Raw genomic sequence first — 14,809 nt, forward strand, 5'->3', positions numbered from 1 at the left:
TAAGTAATTAGTGACTCAGTGGGAAGCACATTCTGTACCAATTTGTTCAAGTCGGTATTGGTTTCGACCATTATATACCGACACCCATAAACCTGCCTTATCTCAGACCTTTTTCCCACTTTGTAGATCCTTAAAATACATATTTTTCATATTGAAATTCTCTTCTTGATGCATGCTGTGTTAGCAGCCTCTGGTCTAGGGTCTGTAGAGTAATACACAGGTGAGGTGCCTCTGGGGCCTCTTGTCTGTTCTTTAATTCGCACCTATAGTAAGGATGCACTGTGAGTGATGGGGACCACCTTCCCTCTACTTACTTCCAAACAGGTTAATTCATGAAATCCACCCTTTACCCAACTGAGACCCCTCGGGTTGTTTAATCTCCTAGACCCATATAAAAAATATTAAATAGTTCTCACATATATTAGCATTTATTGACCAGGTAATACATTAAATAGATCTAGTATTTATTCTGTAATACATTATTTACAAAGTATGACATAATATGTAGGTCCTAGTTTACAGGGCTGTTCTTTCAGTTTGTTGTCAACAAGATCTTGAAGCTGTCGTCACTCCTATTAAAGGTGCAGAAGACTTTTTGAATAGCCTCATACCATTGTCTAAGGCTAGGCTTTCACCTGATTAAGCTATTTCTGCTTGATCGAGATGCAGAAACGGAACAAACCCCAGCTGAAACATTTACAGTTCAGCAGAGAAATAAAAGCGCAGAATTCCCTTCAATTCAAGCTTGAAGCATTTATATTACACTTTCATCCAGGGCTAGCCAGTCTTGCATGTCACAAAGTAATATACTGCAGTGCTGACATGCAAGCTTCAACCTCTGGACTCTATGGGACTTTGTGTATACATGTATTCGTTAGTCTGTTTGAAAATAACAGCAGGTTACCACAGGTGGTAAACGAGATGGCTGTTTCATTGGTACCTTTGCTGTGATGGTTTTAACTGCTCTTCTGAAGTTCAGGTACCACCTGCTCTGCAGCTCTTTGCAGGGATTTTAGTTTCCTTATTTCCTGTGGAGAAGGTTTTGAAACAATGGAAAACAGAAAAGTCTTATTATGCAAAGACTCCTGCTGCTAGTTCCTTACACCATTAAAGAGCAGAAGTTAAGCACAAAAATACTCAAGCCAACTGTTATTCTTAAACAAAATGAAGCGTGTTTGATAATGTGTTTGTAAAACCTGTTTCATGGTTAAACCCTGGGTTCCATCCCGGAGGTTTAACAAACACGACAAGGTTTTATTCATGCAATTAAGGGGCACTGCCACACACTAAGACTTTCAAATTTGTTTGTAAAAACAAAACAAACAAACAAACCAAAAAAAAAACTCTAAAAATTATGTATATATATTTTAAACTAAAAATGATAGATCAGATCAGTGTATTAATATAAGGGGTCCTATACAAGAAGCAAGCAACAAGGTCTGACACACTTTTAGAGCGCTGTACATACCTTCATTAACACTACTTCAACATTAATTATTGATATTCTTATCACCCTACTGATACAGTACAATAAAAAGAAAACAAACTATGAATTTCATGGGTTAAAAAATCTTTCTTGGATCACAAGTTAAAAAAAACAAATAAATAAAAAACATTAAAATGCATCCCTGCTGTATTCTAACCACATTCCCATATATGATTCACACTTAGTCAGAATTATTTAATATCAAGGGCATTCCTTGATTCCCGGTATACCAAAGGAAAATTGGTAACTTAGCAACCCTCTGTAAGAATATACTGCATGCTTGTATTAATTTAACAGGATTTACTGGAACTTATTTTAAATCTATATAATCTGTGCATGTCAACTGGATTCATTTTTAATTAGCCCAGTAAGGTTAAGATCAAACTAGCCCATATGAAAAAGAGAAAATTTAGCTCTAAACCAACTTTTAAAGATCTGATAGGAACATTACAAAATCATGAAGCAGCTGATATAACAAATATTTCTATGTTCTCTCCCTCATAAACGTTTACCATAGTAAAATTATTATAATAAAGCATAATGAAAGCACAGGTAAGCACTGTAAAGAATATTAATTAACAGGGCAAACCAGGGTAAACTGTATTCTGTATTTTGCATAACCGCTTGGTCAAACATATATGCTGTGTTTGTATGTTATTGTGAAAACTGAAGCCATGAATTTAAGTTCATGAAGTTTTGTTGTTGTATGTAACTGGCATACACAGAAGGCATGGCACTAAAGTATAATTACATGAATAAGTCAACAAAATGTGCATTAAAAAAATGTGCATTTACCTTATTTGTGTTGTTCCATGTTTTTATATTTGAAGGAACATGGAAACCAGATATTCTTTATGCTTAAACCATACACGTCCCATTTTGTGTTTTTCAAAGCACCGTGTAATATTATCTTAGAAATGGCCGAAGAAGAAGCCTTCTGCTGCTAACAGATTCTTAGATGATTAGGTGCTATTGAATCATGCAACAGATATTTCAATGAAATGTCTAATAGAACGCACATGGGGTTATGTACAATCAAAAGCCATAAGATCGTCAGTCTTCATTAAAAAAAAAAAAAGCATGTCTCGCCTTTTGCTGCTATGCAATATGGCTGGATTTGTATTGAACAGTTTTCAGTGTTTTTACACATTGAATGCGTTTACTGTTTTAAACTGGCATCCTGGCATCTAGTAAGTTTCTATTCTTTATGAAAGACTTAAAATAACTAATGCCAACGATATGCTAATGTTTGTTTATAGATGTTATTCGTTAGCTTTTTAATCTCTCATTTTCATGCCTATCCAAATGTGTTTTTACATCAGTTCCAAGATTTCACTGACTTTTGTTCAAATTCACGATTTTCACGATTTCCGTGACCTCAGTGGCAAAATCGTATTCTTAATCGTGGGTTTAAATAAAGATTCTGCGTTTGACTGAAAAAAAGTGTGTGTTTTTTTTGACAAGAAACTCTTACAATCCCTGTCCACTAGAGAGAGCCGCAGCGCTTGGTGCTGCCATCTGGTGAAAGCCAAGTGAATTGTTTAACATATATAATTGAATATATATATATATATATATATATATATATATATATATATATATATATATATATATATATATATATATATATATATATATATATGTACAACATGCACTGATCATGTTTAATAATGTAAACTAGCCTTAAAAAAGTGCAGAAACCAGGTCTTATTAACTTTACATGTAATAACAAAAGCTGTGCAGTTTTTTGTACTGTATTTTAAAGCAATTCTGCTTTACTAATTATGAGCTGGTTTGCATGATATGGAAAGCTGTCATTTTGGGTTACTAACTGCAAGTACTTTTACATGTCACTATATTTTTGGGGAAGAGTTAATATACAATTCGTAGATATCCCCACCCCCTGTGCTCTGCCACCCCCATTACACTGGTGTGATCAAGGATTTACAGGTTAAAACATCAAGGATTTTTTTTTTTTTTTTTTTTTGTCTGTGGTTGGATTGTTTTGAAGAGCCCCTGTATTCAGCATTAAGATCTCTGTTCTGGTAATATATTAGAACATGTGTGAACTGGTGTTCAATGTTGTTTCAAACCCAGTGTTTTCCTTTCCTTTTCTTTTCTTTGTTAAAAAACTGTGACCAGTTGCAGTCGGGGGGTCTGCATTTCTATTAAAATGTGACAAAGTGTTCATGCCCTGTGCCAGAAAATAAGCACTCGAAAGACAATTGATCACAGACTATTTACAGAGACATTCCTTGACATACAAACTGGCCTTTTAAAAACAACCCGAACACGAAAACATACCTGTCCTGTTCTGCGTTTCATTAGCATCATGTAAAGCCATCCAGAAAGTAAACACCAATATGTCAACTCTCAGAAAGAAAAAGAGGGGGTCATGTGGAAAGCAGTGTATGTGTCTGTGCAACCTAAAAAAAAAATACCATCTTAAATACCAGCAATTCCACCTTAAATCATCTTCATAGTCAAAAGAACCATTGGACTGACCACATATCAATGGTAACTGTCAGCAGCTATGAACACTTGTGTCAGATGTATCTCCAGTACTTTCCTCATCTGCACCACAGCTTTAACTGCTGCAGTGAAAACCTTCTGTTCCTCAGCTGCAGAGAAAAGGATGGCTGAGTCATAGTGCCATAAAGGATAATGGGGCTTAATGAAGACATTACGCAACGTATTGGAAGAGGGACCAATAATGCAACTATGCAAATATATGAATGAGAAAAGACACCTCAAGTGGTAAAAAAAAAAAAAAATGTACTCCCTAATTCAGCCAAGATTGTGTTTTGTTCTTAAACACTCCCTACAAAACATGGAAAGCAATTGAGTTGAATCTGAGAGCTTAAACCTATAAAGCCAACATGCTGTACTTATCAGCTCGAAAGGCTGTAGAAAGAAAACTTGTAGTGGTTGAACTTGTACACGTTGTGTTCAACCAAAAATGAAACTGGTTTATATGGACCTGTCAACCAGTGCAGGTTTATTGATCAAAGATGGGCCAGTAGTGTGGTACTTAGGATTTAAAGTGTGTACCTTAAAGGTGAAATCCACTCCATTCTTTCTTTCTTTTTGTTGTGTGGTATTTATCACTTGGCGTCAGTCAGGGACACTCTAGACCTGCTGGGTTAATGTTGTCTAAATAAACTGCTGCATAATTTGTAGCCTTGTGAACATGACAGGTGTATATTTAATAAACCCTAATGTGTTTATAGTAGCAGCACTTGCATTACCTCTCTGGTATCACAAACACTGGCCTTTCAGGCAACAGTTTGAGTGTGTTTTGACACAGTACCACAGGGTCAGCCCCTAACCTCTATTCTACCTGCTCATCACCTCTAACACTGCACTGATTAATAACACATCCAGTGTTATTCCTTCTGACAAGTTCAGGCCTTTGCTAGAACACAAATATAACTGAATTGAAGAATGACGATTAGAGATTAGGGCAAAACTCAACAATGCTGCAACCCATTTAATTTAGCGACTTTGTAATTTAGACCATTGAAGTTTTTTTTTAAAGATTTGCTATTGTTTTATATATTAGTTGTAGAGATCAGCAAATATTATTTTAGAAAAAGCAGTACGTGGAAAGCTAGAATGTAAGATAGAGTGCTAAATATATTATGAATTACATCATACATAGAGCTATAGATCCTAATATGGTTTTTAGCGAGGGCTTTCGCTTTTTATATATTGTATGAAATTATTGTTTTCCGTTACTTTCCAAAATGCTTGGACATTGTTTTTTTATGTATAGTAGTAACTCGACAGTACTTGCACACTTAAGTGGTACCTGGGTTCCTTTGCTGTCTTCCACAACAAATCCTTATGGTCTTGGGCACATTCTTCTGTTTTTTTTGGTTTTTACATTTTGCCACAATTTGCAAATCTGTTTTAAATCCTCACTAGCTTAACTGTAAAACAGCTTTAAATCTCTTTACATTCCTAATTGTAATCTCGTTTTAAATCTCGCAAACGGACTCTCCAATAGAAATGTAAGAATGTGGTGCCACTCAGTAGTTGGGGCGGGTTTAAAGTACTCCGAACAAATCAATGATAGATACAAATCAGAAGGGCGGGATATTGCCCAGCTGCATTGGGAAAAGTAGTTTGTTTTTTTAATGGGAAAGGGGTGGTCAATGTAAATTGAGCGACCATTTCCAGTGTTTTTCTGGTGTTTTCTGGTGTTTATTGGAAATCCCCCGATTTCATTTTCTGTATCAGGGGTGTTTTATTATTTTTTTATTGGTTAAAAATGAAAATCAGCAGCCTAGCCCATATATTACATATACCATGTGAGGCTTTCCATCTGTATCAATCATTCCAGTTGCAGTACTGGTATGTTAGGCTTACACACTTGAGGTTAAAATAGTTTTCAACAGACAGGAAAGGGAAGTCTACCTTTTTTATTATTGCAAACCCAAATGAAATGGATGTATAACCAGATACGTTTTTTCTATTTTTTTTATGCAAACACAGTCTATGCTGTCATTTTGTATTTCTGCAATTTGCCTAGTGAAAAAGTTCCTTATGCGTAAACAGTTGAGGAATGAATTTTGTTATACAGACCCCAGAGCCAGTATAAATAAATCAGGAAACCCAACTTGCAGATTTGGTAAGTTGCTTTACAAGTGGCACATTGTTACTCTTTATAAAATGCTTGGAAACCTCAGATGGGTGATATGGAGGGCTATTCAGGTAAGTAGGTTATATGTACAGTAACACAATGTCTACTGCACAATGTCTACTTCCAACTAATGTATGTAAAACATACATGAATGTGAATGTCCTCATCTAGACAAACGTTAGGAGAGATATTTGTCAATGTCTCCATCTGTTGTAATGTTGTGTTGGCCCCTCCCCCAGGTGGGCAAAGTGTTACATTTCCTTTAATGGTACCATTGAAAGAAGCTGTTGACATGCAGCTTTAGTGGGCTCTAAGTGAATTGGCCTCTTATTGTTTTGTAATGTTGCTTGTTGTTTGGTTACTTAGATAAATGGGTGAAGTATAATGACTGAAGCAACTGACATCCCTTGAGGAGTTAATTCCACAATGTATTAAAGATATCATGAGAGGAAATGGTAGCCCAAGCCGATATTAGGTATAGGTCCTAATAAAGTGGCAAGGCAGTGTAGTTTGTCTGGAGATTCTGCCAACGTGCCAACATAAACACACAAAAGAATAACAGACTTTGGCTCCTGTCACACAAAAAGGTAGGAATACAATACACTCCCTGAAACTGCCATCAATCAGTCTGGAGAAGGCAATAAAGATAGAAACTTTTTTTGATATGCCGGCCGACAATTGTTTCCTCTGATAACTGCAAGTTTCACTGGGAGCCTGTGCCAGAGGTGTGTGAGTTTATCCCTGTACCTGCTCCTTACACCTGGAGCGCATCAGACTTGCAAAATAAGCATGGAAAAGTGCAGCACAGTCTAGTATTGCAAAGTCAAAACATAGTGAAAGAAATTTAAATTACAAATAAGCATGGTAACAAGTTATAAGAATGCATTTAACCATAGGAAAGGCACAATAAACTACAAGCCTATGCATTAATCATCTATATAGTGTATAAATAACATATTTAAAAATTACGCCTAGTGGCGAGGAGAGGGTGGTTGGGAGTTGTGGTTCTTGTGAACCCAGCTATGAAAATATTTCATCTCCTTCTTACTTTTTTGGACTTTACTCTCACCAATACTGGGCTTCAGACTTTGAGGTCTCCTGAGCACTAACACTGGCACAAAATCACTGATAAGAAGCATTCCAATAACATTATCTGCGTCATTGGCTGTGTGGGACTGCCACTGTATTCAGTCCAATAAGCACGGGTTAAACCTAGCCAACTAAAAAGGCAATGCAGAGGTCTAGCAAGACATGGTAAATAATTATTTACAAATAATTTTATAGTTCGGTACACATGGACAATGCATATATTTTTTACTATACTGTACATTACTGATATGTCCAAACTGTATTGCCAAGCTCCTACAAAAATAAAATGCAGTACAGTAATTCATTTCGTATCTGCCCACCACATATCAGCCCTAATGTTTATCTGCCATGATCAATCTCTTCAGCAACGTTAGTTTATTATTGAACAGAGAAGATTAGTTCAGAGATTGTAGATCCCAACAAAGTTTTTGTACACTGTGTTGTATGCAATCCGTGTGCTGCCATTGCTGGTAGTGTCAAGTGAGCTGCTCACTTGTGTTTTTGATATGTAAATTAATCCTGTTCGCCTGTGGGGGGGGCATATCAACTTCCCCCTCTGTTTCAATCTCCTGCCTGTCACTCAGCAGTGAATGCATGCACCCACATGGCAGATGGTTACTCTGTCATAGGCATTAACACCCTGTATCTTTCTAAACAAGTGATTTAGGGGAGCTTCTTAATAAAAGCTGAATCTAAAAACAATAATTGTGTCAATTTAGTAATTGTTACAGCTGTGTATAATGGCATTTAAAACAGGATTCATTCATCCACCTTTTTATATATCCACCCTTATTCTGGTCCCAGCGCAGTCGGATATGCAACAGATTACTGCATAATATTTTATTTTAGACATTATTTTGGGCCATAATTTTTTTAAGAGTTTCCTCTGTTAATGTTCCAAAATGATGAATGAAAAAACTTTAAAGTGCCTAAGAGAAACTGAAATATATCATTTGGTTGTTTGGTTCTAGGTGTTTTACACCTTTCAAAAAATAGGTTAATTAAAAACTCTCTGAAAATATGGCCTATTTTTTAAATGCAGTATTATTGGGAACCCACTCATGACTTTTTTTCTGTGTATAGTCACACAAATTGTACATGCATGCCCATTTCTACTCATTTTTAGATTCCAGTTAATTTAATTTAATTAAAATCCCGGAACTGCTTTGGTTTGCAACCACTAATACAGTAATAGCAAAATAGCACTTTTTTTTGTAATTACCATTAGCAATCCAAATCCCTAACAAGTAATTTCCTATTGACTATGCATATGAAATTATATTGGCACAGTATTACTGGCGAGAAAACCTTAATTTGAGGTGAAGAAGATCCGTCCTTTTGTATCGGTGCAGTCTATGACTTTACAGGGGTTTGTTTCTTTGGGTTTGGGTTGCCACCATTTGTAGTCCTTGTATTTACTCAAGTGGGCGGGGCCTCTGGCGCTCACCGCAAGGTGATTGGCAGGGAGCACATCAGCCGTGTAATCTGCCCACCGGCTGCACCCATTAGCAGCTTTGTTTCCTATTGGGTTTCTTTTGACACTCCCCCTGAGAACCTTGGCACTGTGCCTACCACGCCTCCAACAGGCATTTAGTTATTCAGTAACTTCTTCTGCTTACTTACTGTATCTCTCTGGTTCCGGAGTGGATCAAATACTGGCACTGTTTATTTGACTTCTGACATTCAATAATGTTTGTCAGTTCATGAATACTTTTCCCACTCATGGTATTAGGCTACACATTTGTTAAGGTGTCTCTTGTTCTAGGAACACCTATAATAATAATAATAATAATAATAATAATAATAATAATAATAATTTTTTTACAAATATTTATTTAACGTCCAAAACATTTACTATAGTCTTCGTTTGTCTTACAGTTTAACTATAGTCTGTCTTTGAAGAAAATCTCCAGTTTCCTAGTCTATATTTTTTAAAGCTGCAATGCAATCCCAGATGGTATTGAGAAAAGCTTATTGAAGAACATGGGATATCACTTTTGTAATCATACCTTGCCAAGGTCTTTATATAATTAATCCATATGCAGTAAACCTTCTTCTCAAACAAAGTACATTATCAACTTTTTTTTTCTTTCATTTTAATACAATCACACAAAATAAATTATGCAGTGAAGTTGGGGTCTAAAGTCTTCTAGCTTGCAGATGCTTATGTAATCTTCTAGGGGTCCATGTGATTTAGATGGGGCCATTGTAGAGATGGATTTACTGGCTGGAAATTAGCTGAGACATATAAGCAGGAATCTAACTAAAGAACAATGAGCAAACTCTTTGTTCCTTTTAAAATATGTTTGTGGTGAGTTTAGTGTTTGAGAGACAATGACAGCCCCATCTGCAGAACCTGGAATGCCCCTTACATGACTGAACCCTTCTCAACCCATCATACTTTCTATACATCCGAGAGAATCTACAGTTTAAACTGCAGCGTCCTGCAATCATTTTCATATATCATCATTTTCATATACTGGATACCAATCCGTAGTGAAAGTACACTAACCAGAACTCTTTTTTAATGTTTTATTCTTTACAAGTTAATTGTGTTGGAACTGGGGTTAGGTTTGGGGTTTTCCCATAGTTTGTAATACCAAAGAGGCTTTGAAAGTAGGACACAACTGACAGGATGGGAAAAGGTGATGGGAGGGTTCGTTTCAAGAAAAATACTGGTATATTATCTTATATAAAAAAGCACGACAATCTAATTGGTGGCAGCCTTAATCATTGATGGATAAGACATCAGATGTTGCACCTGCCATTGTACTAACATGTGAGGGTGAGAGCCAACTGCATATGTGTGTGCACACAGGAGGCTAAGAGAAACCAGATGTGAGGAAGCCCTTTCCAACCCAGAAAAAGCCCTTAAGTTCAGGGAATGTATTTTAAAGCCTTTGATTAGATGGTAAGGTAATTAAGTTAAAAAAAAAAGCTTTGAAATTGATAATGGCTTGTTTAAGTTTATTATGTGAAACCTTCAATTAGGTGTTACCGCACAGCCCATGTTACCATTTTAATTTGATGAAAGTAACAACTCATATAATGTAGTATTTCACAGTAAAGACCAAAAACATTATAGCAATGGTATCCTCCATTGTAATATATGGTATCCTGCGCATATATATATATATATATATATATATATATATATATATATATATATATATATATATATATATATATAAAAAAATAACAAAATGCACCCACTTCAAATGCTAACACAGCACACACATTCTCATCATAAAACTTATCATCTACTGTTTATTGTATCACGAATATGGAGTCATTTTTCTATAATCAATGTCGGATATAATAACTTTATATAATTGTGTCATGAGCCTGCAGAAAAACCATATGGCAAAATGAATCTATAAAACAAACATTATGCAACAGATCTCCAAGTAACAATGTAGAGTTTGACATGCTATATTACACATAATCGCATTCAAGAGCAATTTAAAAAAACCCTAACACCACCTGTTCTACACAATATGTTTTTTTAACCAATAATGACATTAAATATGGCGATTGTTAGTAATTTTAGAACACTTGAGATGGGGTTTTGGCCCAAGAGAAAGTCTACAGAATTTTAACAGGCTTGGCATTTTGATAATTGAAGTTAGAGAATGTGGGGTTTGCTCAATACAAAGAAATGTCATACAGATAGTTATGTTCAGGATTTGTTTCTGTAATGTATTTATTTATGTAGCATATGCCTGCTATCTTGGACTAGTACAAATTAGGATAAGATTGTTGCAAGGTAGTGTGTTCCTATTGAAAAACCAGCTGGTGGGGGCAGTATGTATATTTTTATTGCATTATTATACTTAACTAAACAAAACAGTATAATTATTTTAATGTTTAGTAATATTGTAACCAAACTCAAACTTCCTCTAGTCACAGTATTTCTGTATATTACTTACTAATGTGTTCATAAACATCACAATAAATGTGTGTACTTTAGTAATTCGGTATTCATCCAATCCCTCGTGAATGCCTCCTTTCTGTTACTATAAAAAAAACAACCAGGGGCCTCATTGGAAAAGAAGGTCCTCTACAGCTATGGCCAACAGTTTTGCATCAGCCTTATAGAATTAACTCATTTTGCTTCATAAAGTCGAATTAAACCTGCTGAACAATGTTACATTAACATATTAAATTGCATACCGCTTTGTAGTTTTCCATATACTTAACAAACAAACTGAAAATGTGACATTTTGTCCCACCACCCAGTACCTGTTTGTGAAAAATACCAAATCCCTAGGAATTCATACCTTCGGGACTGGTTACACTGAGCTCTGAAGTTAACCACTACCACAGTGCATGGCAAAGCTGAAATACAGACTACTTATATTGTCTGTAGTTCCAGATGTTGACTGGGGTAAAGAAGATTTACTGCTCTAATCAAAAACTGCCCCAACGCTGGAAATTGACCATGAATGATGTCATGAAACTGTCTTCACTCTGATGCCTTGATTTATATTATAATATGAGATTCATAAAAAAAAAAAACTCCCAATTTCATGGTACTTCATATATAGTGTACACATCATAACATACGTCTCTATAACATGATTTGCTTCTGATTTTTGCTACTGCTTTTGTATATTTATTTTACCCTATATCCAAAGGCTCCTGTCTCCCAGTGATGCATCAGCATCTAGCTCTAGTTAGATCTAGATCTAGCTTCTGGCTGCCTGGCCAGGCTCTTTGCATGCAAGCAAGCATATCGCCTTAATCAGAGCTTATCTTCCAAGAAGAAAAGCATATAGTAGTAAGGTAAACCAATGCCTCGGCACCTCATTTGCAATTGTAAGAGCCGTCTAATTTTCACCCAAGGGCTTTAATGGAATGATTTTCGATGCCTTGATTTTTTTTTTTCCCCTCAACATTAAAAGGAACTTGGATAGCAGGCAAGAACAACAAGCTGTATTTGACATTTTTCAGAGACCCAGTCTGCTCAGGGCCTGATCTGGAATGACGCTGCTGATGTTACTGGAAATTAGAAAATGTTCTTGGGTTTTTTCTGTGGCTGATGGTGCTTGCTTGTGTTACGTAAAGGCCAGTCTTAATCATTGCACCCTGATATTTTCAAAATATAAAGTGTATTATTTTTCTTTAGTGAGAATTGCGTAAACACTTCTCTATCTTATGGTTAATCCTTCCTGAGAAAGCAGTAAAAAACCAGCTAATGCTTTAGAATGCAGTGTGCAGTAGGTGCTTTAGAATGCAGCTAAATCCTAAACTTATCATTAATGTTTTTGAAAGGCACAGATCAGGGGATGGGTATAAAAATATCAAAGGCCTTGAATATCCCTTGAACCACAGTCAAGACAATTATTAAGAAGTGGAAGGTGTATGGCACCATCAAGACCATGCCTACATCAGGCCGTCCCTCCAAACTGGATGACCGAGCAAGAAGGAGACTGATCAGAGAGGCTACCAAGAGGCCAATGGCAACTTTGCAAGAGCTACAGGCATTTATGGCCAAGACTCGTCAAAGTGTGCATGTGACAACAACATCCCAAGCACTCCACAAATCTGGCCTGTATTTTACTCAAGAAAGACCACCTTGAATTCCATTTGAAGTATGCAAAAAAACACTCAGGAGATTCTGTAGCCAAGTGGCAAAAAGTTTTTCATCAGCAGGGACTAGAAGAGAAAATGAATGGAGTAAAGTACTGAGAAGTCCTTGAGGAAAACCTGCTGCCCTCTGGAAGGAAGCTGAAACTGGGATGGACGTTCACCTTTATATATATATATTAGAATCAAAGATTTAACTTTTTTTTAATATATAAAGGGGTGTTCGCATGCCACCATTTAAAAAAAAAAAAATAGAACACCATGGTGTTTCTCATGGTTACACATTGGAATAACACTGAGATGTGTAACTGATGCAGTTGTGTGTGATCAGATGTTCCTTGCATGTCGTATCAAGATGGTTTCTGACTTTCATCAAAAACAAACACAACATTTTAACTGACCCACTCTCTTTGCTTTGATTTGAAGGTATGCAACTGGAGCCTTACTTTGCAAGTTATTTCTGTATGGAATTGAAGTTGATGGATTGATGGAATAGTTATTGGCTTTACTGCAGTCCATACCATCACTCTCAAGTAAACAGCAGACACCCTGGAAGTGATTCTGAAATAACTTCATTGCAAGTTATTTTTAGGTAACTCAACAACCGAAGGAAGGTGGTCTGAAAATAAAACTAAATTAACAGTACATTTATTTAGTCAAATGGAGGATTAACATATGGAATGGAATAAACAGTTAAAGGGGCTTGTCAGGGTATTTGAAATGCTCCCAATGTACTCTGAATGCTTTTAAACGTCCAAATTGAGGTTAGAAACGAATGGTTCTGACAGCAAATGCATTGCAGACAACCTCATGAATTAAAAATGTCAACAGTAGAAGGTGTATTTTAAGTGTGATGTTTCTTTTTCCCACAATGAGATGGGTGCAAAACCCTCACTTGCAAACAGTGTTTATTTTTGTGATTTATTTTGTGTTAATCTGATGTGTAGCGGTACTTGTTTTCATTAATTCCCATATTCTGCAGTATAAATGCCTTTAATTACATCTACAGCTACATCAACAACTATCTTTATTTTCATATTTGTTTACCTTTAGTATAATTTTTTAAGCATAATAATAATAATAATAATAATAATAATAATAATAATAATAATAATAATAATATCTTTTTTTTTATATAGCGCCTTACAGAGTGGACCACCATCACAAAGCGCTTTACAAGACTCGAGACTAGGGTGTGTGAACTATGCATCAGCTGCAGAGTCACTTACAACAAAGTCTTACCCCAAAGACGGAGCACAAGGAGGATAAGCAACTTGCTTGGGGTCACAAAGTGAGTCAGTGGCTGATCTGGGATTTGAATTAATAGTGTTTCAATTAAATGTGCGTGCATATTAACTGGCCGCAATAAAGGGTTAAATGTGGGCTTGACTGGAGCTTGATTGGAGGCTTAGGAAAATGCGTCAATGTGTGCTGCTAAAAAGCAACCAAAACTGTGACTGTATATTGTTATTGTTTGTTTAAAAATCTTTTGTTTAATTTAGTCCTCAATAACATCACTTTCTCAATGGCTGCTTTGATTTCCTGCCTTTTTGCCTGATTGCTTGCACCTAACCCTCACACACAGGTGTGCCTTTTTTAACATATATTGCTGGTTTTCCAGACCCTGATTAGCACTAATCTTGGACTTTGTAATGGTACCTTAGGTTAAGTAATATGTGTACTAATCGGGGTCTATGAAATCGGCCCATAGACAGATAAACACCTCCAGTGGTCTTGTGCCTCCTAACCTGTTTGGGTCTCTGCAGTTCTCACATACTAGTATGAGCCCAACATTTTGTTTATCACAATATTGGAAAATTCACGATCTCATTTGAAACTGAAAACAACTTTTTTTAATCCCTCAAGGGTACCATTTGTACCATATATATACAGTGTTTCAGAACAGAATGTGATCTGCACTTAGTCTACATTTGGTTACATGTAGCACACTGGCCCTTTAAATAGGGGTACCTTGTCTTTAAAAGTGCAGCAAAGTGGAG

Source organism: Polyodon spathula, chromosome 20 (genome assembly GCF_017654505.1).
Source record: "Polyodon spathula isolate WHYD16114869_AA chromosome 20, ASM1765450v1, whole genome shotgun sequence".
Taxonomy (NCBI): Eukaryota; Metazoa; Chordata; class Actinopteri; order Acipenseriformes; family Polyodontidae; genus Polyodon; species Polyodon spathula.